General features: G+C 37.4%; 1 protein-coding gene across 4 annotated transcripts in view; it reads right to left on the bottom strand.

Annotated features, from left to right (window-relative positions):
* The window catches only part of SEMA6D (semaphorin 6D), a 239,329-nt gene that overhangs the window by 209,842 nt on the left and 13,546 nt on the right, over positions 1–15,941 (bottom strand). For 2 of the 4 annotated variants that reach the window (XM_032194666.1, XM_032194670.1), the window contains exon 1: positions 1,859–1,945. The exons of the other annotated variants lie outside the window; for them this stretch is intronic. The gene's annotated coding sequence lies outside the window, so the exon portion shown is untranslated. Of the gene's footprint in view, positions 1–1,858; positions 1,946–15,941 lie in introns of those variants that run through there. 4 annotated transcript variants of the gene reach the window in all.

The following is a 15,941-nucleotide window of genomic DNA, read 5'->3' as shown; positions in this document are numbered from 1 at the left end:
TTGCATATAATGCAATGCCTGGTTTGTCAACCTACAGGTCCAGTTCATCCACAACATTTGCTTTCTCTTTATGTGCTGCTGTGGGCATTCCTGGCAGGAAATAACCGACCAAGTTGATATCTTTCTATAAACGTTTTTCCCTTCAGCTCTGACATCTTCCTAGCTCTACTTTTCTGCTTCAGCAAAGTGCTATGTTTGTAGTCTTAGACTTCTTTATGCTATTTTTATATTTTTTCTTTTGAAACTTTTTCTCCCTCTTGTTTGCACACCTAATGATTTCTCCAGAGAACACATGCAAAATATAATATCATTTTTCAACAAGAAAGTTTTTCATCTTTTCAGGATGCAAGGTTTTCACCACTCTTCATATTTTATCCACCATTTGCTTCAGTAACCCTTTCTCAAAACCTTATTTCATTGATCTCGCTGCCATCCCCAGACCATTTTTCCCAATAGCTCATATCAATACTGCTCTTTTCTAATATACCCAGCTTTTCCTTGAAGTACAAACATACTCTGTAGCAATGAAAACTAGGAACTATCAATAACTAGCTTCCTGTTTCACCCTAAGACCCGGCTTTAAGCTGCTGATCGTACATTTCTCAGTATCTTTCCCTTCCTTGGCTCTGTCTTCTGATTCTATCTCTAGTTCTCTAACCTTCCTTCAGTATTTTCATGAGAACACCACACTTCAGCCTCCGGACTTCTTATCTCTTCCATATCTTCTCTCTGAATAGTTACCTCTGCACATGAGGGAGAGGTTAACATACCTGCACCAATCACAAACATATCTGCTTCAGATCCTTTCAACCAACAGCATTGAAAATCTCTCCTCTTCTGGACTCACAGGATAAAATCTGACCTTTACTACCAACCAAAAACATTTCCTAAACCAAGTCAAATACAAGTTTTGCAACATTTTTTTTTATGACAATTTTTCATATTTGTTGTTTCCAACCAACAATCGAAAATTTGGACTTGCACATTCACTTTGTGTCATTCCTCTTCCTAGTGGATCTACTACTCTGAATTTATTCATTAATAACACTGCAGCAAAAATTATTTTTCCATTTTTTTCTTTAGTCATGCAATCCTACAGTTTAAATGTGAGTTTATTTTATTTATTAGCAACCTGCAGGTAATAAAAATCAGTAAGAAGAATTATATGGACAATTGTACTTCCTACTGACATACAAGTAAAATCAGTCCAATAGTATCAGTTTATCTCTGGTAGTTATAAATACCTCTCACCATTATGTTTTCACTTCAGACAGCAATTAAGTCTTCAGTGTGCAACTAAGCCAGCCCTAATTAAAGTCAATGGGAATTTTTCCACATATTTAAAACTGTTGGTTAAGGCCCCAAAGTAATCTTATAAAGAGCATGGTACGTCACAACAATAAATCGACTCTGCCTTTGAAAGAAATACTGGAGCTGCATTGCAAGCTTTCCATTTCACAACCATTTTCTGGAGCCAGATGCCCAAATGACTACTTAAACCTTTTGATAAATAGTAAAACAACTGTGCACAAAGGACCTAATCCTGCTCTCATTGAAGATGATGCTGAAACTCCAAAAGAGCAGAGGTAGTGCCTAAAGTCTACCTACCAGGCACTCCATGTCTAGTCTAGAAAGTACTAAGAGGTATTGACTGGCATTGCCATACACAATGACACACTAAATGCTCAATTATTCCGACAACAGCAGATCTCAAAATCTTTATAAAGACACTGCCTTCTACAACAGATAATCAATCACAAAAGCAGTTTTCATGATCCAACTTGTCTTAAAATGTGAATTACAGCTGTCTTCAGCTTTTTCCTTCTGGTCAATTTAATTGAATAGGCTAGTATCTCACCTGAATATAGGCCAGCAAAAATGAAGGAATGAGATGGATTGAAAAAATTTCAAGTTTCAAAATTTCAGTTTCATTTTTCTTAGAGAAATAAGATGACCTGAGAGGCTCTGTAAGAAAAACAAACAAACAAACAAATAAATAAAAAATCAGCTACCAAAGTTTTTCCTTTATGAGCAGAATTGCTGGACCAAAGCTTTCCTACAAGCAAAGAGCAAGGAAGGAGGTATTTGACCAGCATGGCATAACCACAGAATGAAAGATACTGTGTGCAAGATGCCACAGGCCAGCAGGAATATCAGCATTGCCAGTGATTCATGGTGGGCATATCGGCAACTAACAGCTATTTCAGGAGATAAAATGGGGGGAATATTGACATAACCATACACTAATGAGATACTGATAAGAAGAACAAGACAAGAAAGCAGAAAACTGGTAAGCTATTGCCTCCCCAAGCAAACTGTCAAAACTCATTGTACCAACAATATTGCAAACTCAGCAACATGGACTCAGTTGAAATGCTTTTTGTCTGTAGACTGAATTTTACCTGACTGGTAGGTGCTCAGATAGACTTGAGACATTAATGGCTGGTTTCTTCCCAATGACAGAGGAAGAGAAATTTTATTTTTTCTCCTCCAAGTTTTGTGGAATCACCTTCATAAAAATATTACTGCTAAAAATTTCATTCATGTGAACACTTCCCATTTAACCTAATCACTGCCATGCCTTTTGGACAATGGCTGATTTTTCCATCTTTGCTCTGGGACGATCCGCTTCAAGTTCACAGCCAAACAGGTCCTACAGCTGTGAGAGCTCCTCACTGATAGTGATATATTTCTCAGTTGCTTGAATAACTAAGGCCGAGGGAATGCTAAATACTTTATATAGTCATTCCACTTATATCTTCTTCAGTTTTAGAATTTCCATATTCTCATGTCTCTTTTGATTTAAGAGAAGTACTACTTATACTTGTCTTACATAAGTTTAAAGTCAGAAAGACCACTATCTATTTAAATCTGACCTTCATTTAATTTAAGTCTAACAACCAAAATAGCTGCTGATTAAACTAAATCTTATTTTGAGTAACATAATGGGTCTTCTGCTATGCTCTACAAGGCCATGACAAAGTAATCCTTAGATAGCCTACAAAGCCTAGAATTTTCTTTTTAATTATAACATCCCTTCAGTATTCCCTGAGAAATAAAAAGTATTAACAATAGTCTACTCACTTAAAAACTTTAGGAACTTTCAAGTGTAAGCTTCCAAACTGAAGTCATCACAGCATACTGTGATACACAGTTCACTGCATCTATTAATACCTTGCTTACATAGTTAATCATTATCACTGTGTTGGTTTTTATTTTCTTAGTTTGTCAGTTCCAAACAGATGTTATTCATGTGACATTTTGGACAAGATCATAGGGATAACTTTAGTTTAATGACTAATTAACAAACTTGTGCAGGAATAACATGGCAATATATTAGACAAAATGTCACATCACAGGCATGCTGGGTTTCTCCTGACACTTCCCTTTCACTCACTGTATCTTTTTTTGGGCTGTCGGGGGGGGGGTGCTGCTTATGTTACCAAAGCTCACTACTTTTAGAAACAATAAACAAAACACAAGAGTAACAAATACTTACAGAAGAAAAATAAAACATGGAAGGCATAGTCTTTGGAGTAATCAGTCCTCTTGGACCCAGAAGTCATTACAGCTCTGCTAAATGGCTCAATTTTTATTGCTGCTTCTCCCAGAAGCATCATCCTGAACCAGTCAATGCACTTCCCTTCTCCAAGTGACCTTCCTGATGGGCCATCTCTCACAGCTTCAGTTTAATGGATCAATTTCAGAATAAGGACAACGAAGTTATCACCATTTCATCTGAGGCTTCTCTTTTGCTCTAAAAGCAGCAGGTGAGCAAATTATATTAATTGGTTTGGCATCCAAGGAAAAATAAGGACGTCCCTACCCTGCATACAGATAATACCCTCATATAATACTGGAATCACTTTTTAAAAAAAAAAAAACAAAACAAAACAAAAAAAAAACACTTCTTTTTTTTTTTTGGTCTGATTTATGTTAATTGAAATTAGGAAGTAAAAATGGCCTTAAGAGAGTTTTTTGTTGTTTAGTGTATCATGTTTATCAGGAAAGCAAGTAGCAGTTCTACCACTATCACTCCTCTCACGCTTCACAAGGACAAATTGCTGTGACAGGACTTAAAGGACTAGCTTAAAGTACAGCTACTTGGAAAAACAGCAGTTTCTCTCATTTTTGGATCAAGCCACAAGCTGAATGGTTCAGACAATATAATTATTGATTTATAACTTTTTTTTTTTTTTTTTTTTTTTAAACACACTTAAGTTAACAATGCTTCTAGATACTATCCATCTCCACAGCTGAGTACCAGTTGTTTGAGAAAATTGGGGACAGGATAACATACCCTTCCTTCCCCTCCTTCCCTCTCCCCCAACAAATAATTCATACACAAACATCTCAACGACCTGGGAAGCACCCTCTGTAGCTCAAACAGTTCTCAAGCTCTTTGTTAGGTATGATGTTTATCATTTATTTAGTACACAGTGCCAGAGCCTGAGGAAGAAAAGTTTAAAAATAATGTCAATAGACAGAGGATCATACTCAGAGTCATCTACCAATCTTGTTGTTGTCCCTGAGGCAAAAGGCAATGTGAATTCATTCAGGGCCATTCTATTATTTATGCAAGGAAGTGTCTATCAAACAGAGAATGAAAAGGAGTTACTCCCTATGCAAGGTCTGAAGGATCATGTCTAATAACTAGAGGCTTAATTTCAAGATTTCAGAAATTCTCATTTAAAAGCACCTGAAGCAAAGTCTAAACAGGGAATGATAAGAGAAGTAATTGGTGTAACAATTTGGGTACTATGGCCTATTTCTGATAGAAAGCACAATACATCTTGTATTAAAGATTAGGACAACAATGCAAGCCACCCCTAAAAACAACGCAGTACAATAGCTAGTAGAGATAGTGTTAACATTAACTCCAAATTTCCTGATTTTTGTCAGCTGCTTTCACAATAGATCTTTTTGATATATTCTCTTATTTAGTTTCCTTGACATTAAAAGGAAGCTTTAAAGGAAGATGTTGAAGTTATTAGCTTAAGAGACTGAAGTGACCATCCTCTTTCAATTTCTCTACTTTTTTGTTGCCTTGCTTTACCGGTTTCAATGTAGAATTCTTCCTCCATCTCTTCTAAAACTTTATCTCTTCCAATTATCACCTTATTTTCTCTTCCTCAGTGGTAAACTTTATTCTTTTCATGTTTCCTTTGTTCCCCCATACTGCATTTCTCCCCTTAAAATAATTATTCCTGCTCTCCATTTTCTTTTCTTGTATTTCCTTGCCATATCGAATTCATTCACGTCTACCAAGCATTCACACAGCTTCTTCTGTCACATATTGCAGTTTTGGTGTGGCAGGGGAGATCAAGTGACAAATTCCTATGATTGTAAAATTGCTACAAGCAGCAATATAGAGCTGGACTATTTTTATTTTCTCATTACACTGTGAAGAGATAGCTGCAAATAGAAAATAGCAACAGAAACCCCAATTACACACAGATTTTAAGTCATTTAAGACATGGGTTTAGTTAAAGCAGGTCAGAGATGAACACTGAAGGATTACGGGATCAGAAAACCAGCTACAAGTTCCTTTATCCACTGGTATTCTTTCCTAGAAGATTCCAGTGATTTATCTTATTTATTTATTGTATTTTTTTTACAAGCAATACTTATCCTTTTTGGTCTACTGCCTAATGCCAGTGAAGACCAGAGAACTTCTCTGCAAAGAGTTTAAAAAAAGACTTTTCAACATTTCACAACAGTGTTTCTTAAGAATATATAAATATATTTGCTAATAACACCTCCAATGGTACATTTAAAAATATGCAAGAGTAAGTCTGATCAATAGTAGAACAAAAGATGCAATGCTTCAGCAGTTTCCCCCCCCATTGCACTTAAGAAAGCAGAAAGATAGTATATGTTTCTTCATTTATAATTATTTGCTCTAATTTGTTAAACATTTTTAACATGATACACCTGAAACAACATCAGGAAGGGAAGTTCTGTAAGCAAAAGACACACCCCAGAGTAAACGCTATTTTCTGATCTAAAAATATGGTGTTCCCAGTCTGCATAGGTTTTTATAGGCAACCACATATGTGCTGTGGTGTTCTGCATACAGCACCTCTTCCTTCCCTATAATAAAGGGTAGCATACTTCCATTCTCATTCCAGGCAATCAGAATGAAAATGCATAAGGAATTAATGGGTTTATTCAGTCACAGTCATAAGTTTGGACCTTTTCAAAGGCTTGTTCTGGTTGCACAGTCATGCTGTAAAATTATCTTGTATTATTAATATAGCTCCTATTAGTAGCTCTGCTTAGCAAAATATTCCTTTTTACTTACACCTAATGAGAAAACTGACAAAAAATTCATTTTGTCCCTTGAATGCAACAATTTGCTCCTCCAATGGCAGACCAAAGATTATGCAAATGATGACTGACAGTGGGAGCATGAGGACAACTGCCAGATATTGGAGGTATAAGAAAATAAAACTACCTCTTGAATTAAAAAAAAAATAAAAATGTATTCAAATAATTCAAATAAGATACTATGTTTTGAACTGTGCAGCTGTTATTTTAACTCAACTTTAATTTCAAACCATAAACACAACATGCGAGTGGGCACAATTCCTTCAATTTCAAAAGAATTCTCTAGAAAGCACAGAGGAAAGGGCACCAAAGAACTCTAGCAACTGTTAAAACACCAAGACTGAATCACCATCAGCTCCAAGTTCAGTAGTGGCTTTGAGTATGAACTTTTTTTTTTTTTCCTGGAAATTCTTTCTCTCCCTTCCTGGCATCTTAGAGATTCAATGTGAAAAATGACCCAATTGAAGTTAGTTTTGCTATTCTCCTTAACAAAGGTAATACCTCAGCGCAGATTTTTACAGCAGGCTAGAACAAGCTATCATAGAACTTATTCAGCAAATCCATAGTTACTTGTGGCACACAAAATGCTTTTGCTAAGATCTACTGTTTCCTGAAAATCATGTTTGCTGAATGTTTCCTTAGAATGGGACATATTTTGTCAAGGGTTTCTGAAAGTATCTGGATGTTTCCAAGTTATTGTGAGAACAAGGAGGATGAGAGGGACAGAGGGACTGAGACTCGCCATGGCCTCTTCCTTCTTAGGCATAGGCAGATGAGCAAATTCCTTGATACAGCAGCATTATGTTTCTGCATGTAGATTTTTTTTCTTCCTTTTTTTTTTTTTTTTCTCCCCCCTGTGGCTTCACAGGGTTGCCTCAGACACAGAAAATCTTTCTTGAGACAAAGAGATGATTTCTTACAGTCAGAGAGAGATAAAATTGGGTTTACTAGGGAGAGACTCTGCTACCTTTTCCACAGACACCAGAAGTCAGTAAGTGGATGAGGCGCCAAAATGATTTATCACCTGAAGAAAAGTTGATGGTGGAACATTGCTGTACATGATGCTGAAGAGAAAGAAGCAATATGTACATGAAGTTCTTCCAATATGAGCAGTTTTTCACTTGTCAAAAATCAATTTCTTGTGCCATCCTGCTTTCTGCTCATCTGCCTTTGTTAGCTCCTTTTAGTGTTGATATGAAGCCTTGAAGCTACAGATCACAATGGATACGTCACTGGAATTGTACCTGCTTATGTCAACAATGACTTTGGCCTACTGTCTTCAGACATTACCTAAATGTATATTGTGTAATTTCCTCCTAAGGAGGATATGAAGTGTGCAAGAGTCTAGATGCTACACTGTGTTTTGCACAGTTCACCACTGGCCTATAATATACATGTAACTTCTTTGTATTCCACTCCCTTCCTCATCTATGAATGTGCTTACCTACTAGCTTGTACTAAAAGTAATCTATAAGCAGAGGAGTTAGAACTGTCATATATTGCACACTTGTTTTCAGCAAAGGAGGAAATGTTAAAAGGCAGCTATTTATTACATAAAGAACGTATGACTACAGTTTCCATATTTTAGTCTAGGATCTAAATTATTTTATTAGTTCTTTAGCAGATCAATAACTGCTATGGAAGCCTGATAAAATATTCAAGAGTTGCCCATGCAAAAATTATTCTTACATTTCCAAGTAGTCCATGGAGTTGCCTGTTTGTATTTTCACCCAGGATTACCAGAGTATGGGTTACATAGGCCCTGCAGACCAAATAAGCCATTCCTGCAGTGAGTTAAATAGTCATGAGAAAGGTCAGTTCTGTGCACTAGATTAGAGGAAGATAGTGTTTATTTCCCCTACTCCACTTATGGTTCCTTTTTTTTACCATCCTTAAACATCCATTCTTGCTGTATGGAAGCAGTGGGGATTCATTCAGTTTCTAAATAAGACTTTCATCCTTTTCTCCATGAGACTGTACAGTGTATGCATGCATATACAAAACAAGACAGTTATGACACACCTACTTGCAATACAGAAGATTCGCACTCAAAGGCTGAAAGTGTTTTTGTCCATCATCCAATTCAATACTGAAATGACAAACTCAAGAACACCTTCTGCATATTTACAGATTTCTTGTTTGTTTCTACACTTAAACACAGTTAATATAAAGAAATTTCTGAATTGTATGACTTTCAAAATATGAATATCCAACTGTTAATGATTTTACATTTATAGAAGAAATACTGTACAGTGTCTAGCACCTTAAATCAATTTTAAAGAGGACAGCACCACACCATAGGAAGAATTATTTCTTAAATTCTGAAGTCTCTGGGAAAATGTGTCAAGTTTTTCATTCTACAGGTAAACAACTTCAAAACATTAGAATCATAGAATCATAGAATATCCTGAGTTGGAAGGGACCCTTAAGGATCATCAAGTCCAACTCTTGACACCGCACAGGTCTACCCAAAAGTTCAGACCATGTGCCTAAGTTCACAGTCCAATCTCTTCTTAAATTCAGACAGGCTCGGTGCAGTGACCACTTCCCTGGGGAGCCTGTTCCAGTGTGCGACCACCCTCTCTGTGAAGAACCCCCTCCTGACGTCCAGCCTAAATTTCCCCTGCCTCAGCTTAACCCCGTTCCCGCGGGTCCTGTCACTAGTGTTAATGGAGAAAAGGTCTCCTGCCTCTCGACACCCCCTTACGAGGAAGTTGTAGACTGTGATGAGGTCTCCCCTCAGCCTCCTCTTCTCCAGGCTGAACAGGCCCAGTGACCTCAGCCGTTCCTCGTACGTCTTCCCCTCAAGGCCTTTCACCATCTTCGTAGCCCTCCTCTGGACACTTTCCAACAGTTTCATGTCCTTTTTATACTGTGGTGCCCAGAACTGCACACAGTACTCGAGGTAAGGCCGCACCAGCGCAGAGTAGAGCGGGACAATCACCTCCCTTGACCTACTAGGTGATTAAACGACTGATTGTGTAGGATGCCTGTACCCACCTATTTGTAGATTCCTAAGAATATTTTTTCCTCTTACATTTCCTCTTGTTTAAATGCTTCAGAAATTTTTAGCACTCAAGCACTCAATAATATATGAATTCCTCATAAACTTCTTCAGCATCTGTAACATCATCAAGTGTGTGGTAAGTGAATTAGAGCTGGCTGAACAAAAGCAAATAAATAGCACTGCAAGTTATGGCTAATTATATTCAGTAAGTTTCAGCCCTTTATGTTCCTTCTTCCCCCTCCCCTCCCCTCCCCCCCCCCCCAAGAAATATGCAATTTGGAAAGTGCAGAACAATTTAATAGCCCTCAATCAAGTTTAAAGGATTAATTTGACATGCATCAATATATATGGCACAGTGGCTTTTCTGTAATTATTTTGAACTCACTTCACACATGGGCTACAAAAAAGCTATTTTGTTTTACTGAAATGTGGGTTTCAAGGTTGACATAAGACTCATTTGACTGTTTACCTTCTCAAAGAGTTTCTGCAGCCTTTAATGAGGTCTTAGGCAGTGTCGCTGAGAAAATTTTGCCACTTACCTGTTTTTTCTCATCCTGAAAGACGTTTGAGTATTTTAAGTTTTACAAATATTAATCATGGTACTTATACAGCTCAGAGAGGATTTGAAAGGCTTAAACTACACCCAAGGAGCAGGGCCAACCTATGTTACATTCTTGTTCTGGAAGGAGTAAAGCAAAAACAAAACCTCAACAACCAAACAAAACCACAAACCCACCATTGAACTGAGTCAGTGGAGGAAAACACATAGATATTAAATGACCATTCAAGCCTGTAACTAACCCAGTTTGGTTTGTTATCCAGACCCTCTGTAAATGTGCCACAAGGTTCTTCCCTTGCCATGTAGGCCCAGGGTCCAGGCCCAGGATCTGGTTACCAAGGGAAAAACAGATGAAGGCAGAGTGGCTAATGAATCACCCTGCCCCTAAAGAAGATCTGGTGAAAATTGTAACACTAACGAATATAGGAAATTAATGAACTCTGACACAAGGCAATGAACTCTACAAAGAATAATACAAACTATTCTTGGTGTGCAGGTGAACAGTACAAACAACCTCTAATAACTAGCTAATATGAACAGGGTTATTAATCCCTTAACGCTGGCCTGACCCCTGCAGAGAGCTACTTCAGAGCACTAGCTCTTTTATTTATTTATTTATTTATTTATTTATTTCCAGCACACGCCAGTTTTCTAGGCATTTAAATCCTTGAGACAGCTCACAGGAGGTTTATGAGGAGGAGGTAAAAGAAGCCAGAACACACAATTTGTCTTGGCAGCAGCAAGGCAGTACACCAGTTTACCTGCACTTGCCACGCCACACTTGGGTGGACATGCCAGTGACACCCCTAGGGACCAAGAATAAGTAATTAGCTCCTTCCCTCTTTACTAGAGGTAACTAGTTCTGGCTCCAGTCAGAAGAGGAAAGGAGTAATGAAGATCTGAGAGGCCACAGAGCTTCCTACAGATGGTTTCAAAATAGTTCTTAAAGAAGGTTTACTGCCATTTGCTAGAACCATCTCTTGCATATGCAGGCTTACACATATGCTTTGAGCCTGGACTGCAAACATGAAGGGAAAAAGCTCCAGGCATCTATGAGGAAGACAAAGAATTACAAATCTTTGCCCAGCACAATAACATCCAAAGTTTAAAAAAAAAAAAAAAAAAAAAAAAAAAAAAAGGTAACAGTATTGCTATAAATGAACACTGAAAATACAATAGTGCAATTACACAAAGTCAACACTAGAAAACAGGGAGGAGATCAAACAGGGATAGGCAATAGAAATTATTATAGGTACAGAAGGAGGATCTAAAGACAAGGAATATTTAGGCTCCATAAGAGAATACAGAAGATTGGATATAATAAGGCTATGTAGAACAGTAAATTGTACAGTGTGGTTAAGTCAGACATTTCTATTCACCATTTCTCACAGAATAAATTGGTAGAATAAAAAACAAAATTGGTAGGCAAAAACACAAATTGAGGAAAGACAGCATTTTTACACAGTGCATGACTAACTTGTAGAGTTTGCTACAAGAGAAACTTTCAGCCAAGAGCTTAGTAGGATTTGGAGAGGATCAGATATTTAAATAAGTTGACAGCAATACATTATCTGCTTTCTAGTTGAGCTTAAATAAATAAATTTAAGGATGATATAGAAATCCTTACACTTCGGTCAGCTGCTTACTAAAAAGACTGAGGAAGACATTTTGTTCCTATTATTATGGATTAGCAATTCATTACGCAATACTGCAAATTTTTAGATGTTTCTGTTTGCCATTAAATTTGACCTGAAAATTAGTGTCTTGCTTACAAGCGTCACTTACAAGAGTCACACTATAGCAAGTTAGAATTTTGTTGTTGTTCTTTAGTGTACTATGAGATGCTGGAGCCCTGGAGTACAGATACAGAACTAGAAATAACTTTTGGACTTGTAGGATTGCACACAGCTCTCAACAGACATCAAGTCATTTCCACAAGGGGACCCTCTCCCATTGCCTACCACAAAAATCCTCTATGGACAACTCAATTGTAGAACAAAAAATTGAGACTTTTAGTGCTAAAAGCCAAAATAGCAGAAATAATAATACTATGCAGAATAAACCAAAGGCTTTATCTGTATTTCATGTGTGCAGAGAATAAATTAGTAGAAATACTCCAAACAGTACTAGGAAACAGACAATACCCCACAATAAGGATGACAAAAAGATCCCAGTTGTCCTGATCATTGATTCAACAATGAATCTCTTCCCAAGTCCATACCTGTGAAGATACTACCCCACAAGAAAATAAATTCTGCAATCATCATTTCTGGCTCAGAGTATTTTTTGTCATCATTCTCCAATTTATCAATATACAGAGAGGGACCAAAATCTTGTGGGATGCATCCTTTTTTTTTTGTTTGTTTGTTTTTTTTTGTTCCTTTTCTTTTTTTTTTTTTTTTTTAAAAAAAAAAAAGATCAAGCTAAAAATACCATAAAAAATCCTAATTTTTACACATAAATCATCATGACTAATGCTTACAACAGTTATTCCCATCTGTCCACATTCCAGGGAAAGATTAACCTTTACCCAGAAAAGATGAAAAACAATGAACCTGTGTAGATTTCCCTTATGAAAAAGTATAATTATAAAATCATTACAGTCAAAGGAAAGAAGTAATTCACTAATACTTCTTTAGAGGTAACATCTTGTGTGCCCTGAAAACAAACAAACAAACAACAAAAACTTTCTTACTAAAATTTTAATAAGCCCTTGGGTTTTCTCTGAAATATTTAAGAATAGCTGGTAAGAAAACAATTGGAAAAGAACAGATGTTAAAACCAATGAATATATACATTTCCATATTTTAAAATGAAAGTGTCTTGTACTGTGATTGCATATTTGACAAGAAAAGAAACAAGAAGTCTGCTCCTACTTGTGTTTGCTCTTCCCATAATTTGTAATAACTATATGTTCCACACTGGAACATGTCAAGTGCTATTAAAAAAAACAACTATTAATGCAACTTGTTTTACATCTTCCTAAAGAAAAAAAAAAAAAAAGGCTCTTATTGTGTTATGGTTTCCACCACTATCTGAGTTTAAAACAAATGATTTCTGCCTTTGGTTAAAAAAAATAAATATGGATAACACAAAGGAAAAGCTACTCGGATTACTGATAATGGTTGTGCATGTACTTTGAGGTTTTAATCGTTCTGGTAGCTATGACCATGTCATGACATTAGACATAACATGAATGAAGCAAACATCTTCAAATGCAGCACATAAATGTAAGTATTTCTACTAGCTACCAGTGATGTCCAATTTCTGTTAAAATCCCCTGGAAATAGAGGAGAAACTCCTTGAGGATTTTTATTTATTTAAATTACCATTTCAAAACAATTGTGAGACACCCCAGGTAATGAATTTATGGAAGATTACTGTACCATTCGGGTAGTTAATGTAACATGCCCTTTAGTCGCATTCCCAACAATATCTCTGACACTGGGAGTATATTTCAAAGGGATTAATGCCTGTTGTGCCTTATTATTTAACTACACATTGACTATGGAGAATGTAAATACATAATATAATACTGCAATACTCAAAATTTCTTTTTGATCATAGAGCTCAATGGGTAACTACCACTTCCAGAACACCATTATTTAGTATTTATTGAATCTATTTAAATACCTACATTACCTGGTTACTGAATGCCTCAAAATGAGAAATGTTGCCATCACTTCTAAAGAAAGTGTGGCTGGGGCACAGTCTTTGAGGTGGTGGAGAGGTTCATTATGTTTTAAATATCATAAGTGATAACACGCATTTTAGTTCTCCCAATCCCCCATGTTTTCCTGGAATAAAAACTGAAGGATCTAGAATTTTGCAGCTGATTATTTTAAAAACTAAGCCATGAACTCACTTGTGCAAATTTGCATACAGGTTGTGCTATAAGAAATTTTTAAATCAACTTAAACCAATACAAAAGGAAATATAGCTTAAATCTTGTATCACCAACTTCTGCTATCAGATTACCCTCAGGTAATTTATGAAATACATACAAACGTACCTATATAAGTGTTTAAGTGATCTTTAACTTATTTGATTAATTACAACAGAGCATTAAGGAGCAATGCAGGTGCCTAAACATAGAAATCCAGTGCTATTTTAGATGCCTGAGGGTATCCCACCACAGCTTTCAACTGCTGCTATAGAAGGCATTAAGTCATCTGTCACACCTGCTAGCCCTGATAGATGTCTCAGGTACACAATGCATCTAAAATGGCATTAGATGTCTATGTTTAGGCTTCTGATTTTTTTCCTTGGTGCCTACAGAAAGTGCAAATGAAGACTAGAATTTGTGTCCCAGAGTCTGTCATTTATTTCCAACACAAGCACTAAGGAAGCAGCAGAAGTGTGAAATCTTTACATTGTCTTACTAATGTACATTTCCACTCTATCCTAAGCAGATCATTCTCTGGCAGAGTATACAGTCTGCTCTGTATTACTATGAGCAAAACCCACTGCAAAAAGGGAACCTGGTACAGCTTTTTATGTGGTTAAATAGTATCTCGGTTCCAAAAATTGAATTGGATTTACAAGAGACAGAAGGATGAAATGCCCCCCTTCATCCACGGTTCAAGTGGAATCAGTCTCCTGCTTGTTCTGCTTGCAATTTATTTGTGGCACTGCATGGGGAAAAATATTTCCCCTGCATTTCTTAACTATTTGCGCCCTCTGCAATGTCCATCTTGACACTTCTATTTGGACTATCTAGAAAGAAGAAACTAAACCAAGGTCATGGCAAAGTCTGAAAATGCCATGTTCTGAATGTTGCCATATTCATATTTCAGACAGACAGAATCACAGAATGTCCCATGTTGGAGGGAACCAAAATGATCATCAGGTCTAGACCCTGGCTCCACACAGGACAACCCCAAAATCCAACCAACCATCTGTCTGAAAGCGCTGTCCAAATGCTTCTTGAACTCCAGCAGGCTCAGTGCCATGACCGCTTTCCCCAGGCAGCCTGTCCCAGTGCCCGACCACCCTCTTAGTGAAAAACCTTTCCCTAACACCTAGACAGATCCTTGCTAGTCCCAGCTCCATGCCATTCCCTCAGGTCCTGTCACTGTCCCCAGAGAGCAGAGCTCAGTGCCTGCCCCTCCGCTCCCCTCGTGAGAAAGTTGCAGGCCACCAAGAGGCCTGCCCTCAGCCTGCTCAGCTCTGGGCTGAACAAACCAAGGGAGTTCATCCACTCCTCATACACCTGGCCCTCCAGACCCTTCAAAATCTCCATAGCCCTCCCTTGGAGGTTCTTTAATAGTTGTATGTCCTTCTTATGTTGTGTTGCTCAAAACTGCACACAGCACTCGAGGTGACACCTTTCCAGCACAGAGCAGAACGATCCCTCCTGTCAACTGACTAGCAATGCTGTGCCTGATGCACCCCAGGATACAGCTGGCCCTCCTGGCCACCAGGGCGCAGTGCTGGGTCATGAGCAGCTTGCCAACGACCAAAACCCCCAGACTCCTTTCTGTGGGGCTGCTCTCCAGCCTCCCAGCCTGCAGAGATAACCAGGGTTGCTCTGTCCCAGGACCTTCATATAACACGCCATCTGTTTTAGCTGGGTTCCTACTCTGAAACTTATTTTGTTGGGCACACACAAACAATATTCAGACTTGAATATTCTTCTCAGCATTGTTGCAAGAAAAGATGCGTAAAGTAGAAACAAATTGTGTGGGTATAAATCTCTAGTTATCCATAACTTCCGTCTTTATTTCAAAACTCTTGAACTGTGCTTTATTCACGTTTACTTCTGTAGCCGTGTATATTATAATGCTGTCATAAATATTTTTAATAATACCTTTTGACAAAATTAAAACCATCATAGTTTTACACCAGTCATTGAAAATACCCAAGGGAATTCTACACAAAAGAAAATATTTTAAAACGACAACAGAAATGATTGCTTATCTCAGGCACTTTCTTGGTCACATGAATTTTCTCTAAGACAGTATAATTGTTCTCAAAATTGTTTATGGACAACTGGTATTAATCTACAAATTTTGACAAACAGTTAGTTTACCCCTATAATGAAAC

The sequence above is a fragment of the Aythya fuligula genome, chromosome 11 (genome assembly GCF_009819795.1).
Source record: "Aythya fuligula isolate bAytFul2 chromosome 11, bAytFul2.pri, whole genome shotgun sequence".
NCBI classification, from domain to species: domain Eukaryota; kingdom Metazoa; phylum Chordata; class Aves; order Anseriformes; family Anatidae; genus Aythya; species Aythya fuligula.
This window is presented reverse-complemented; position numbering and strand designations above follow the sequence as displayed.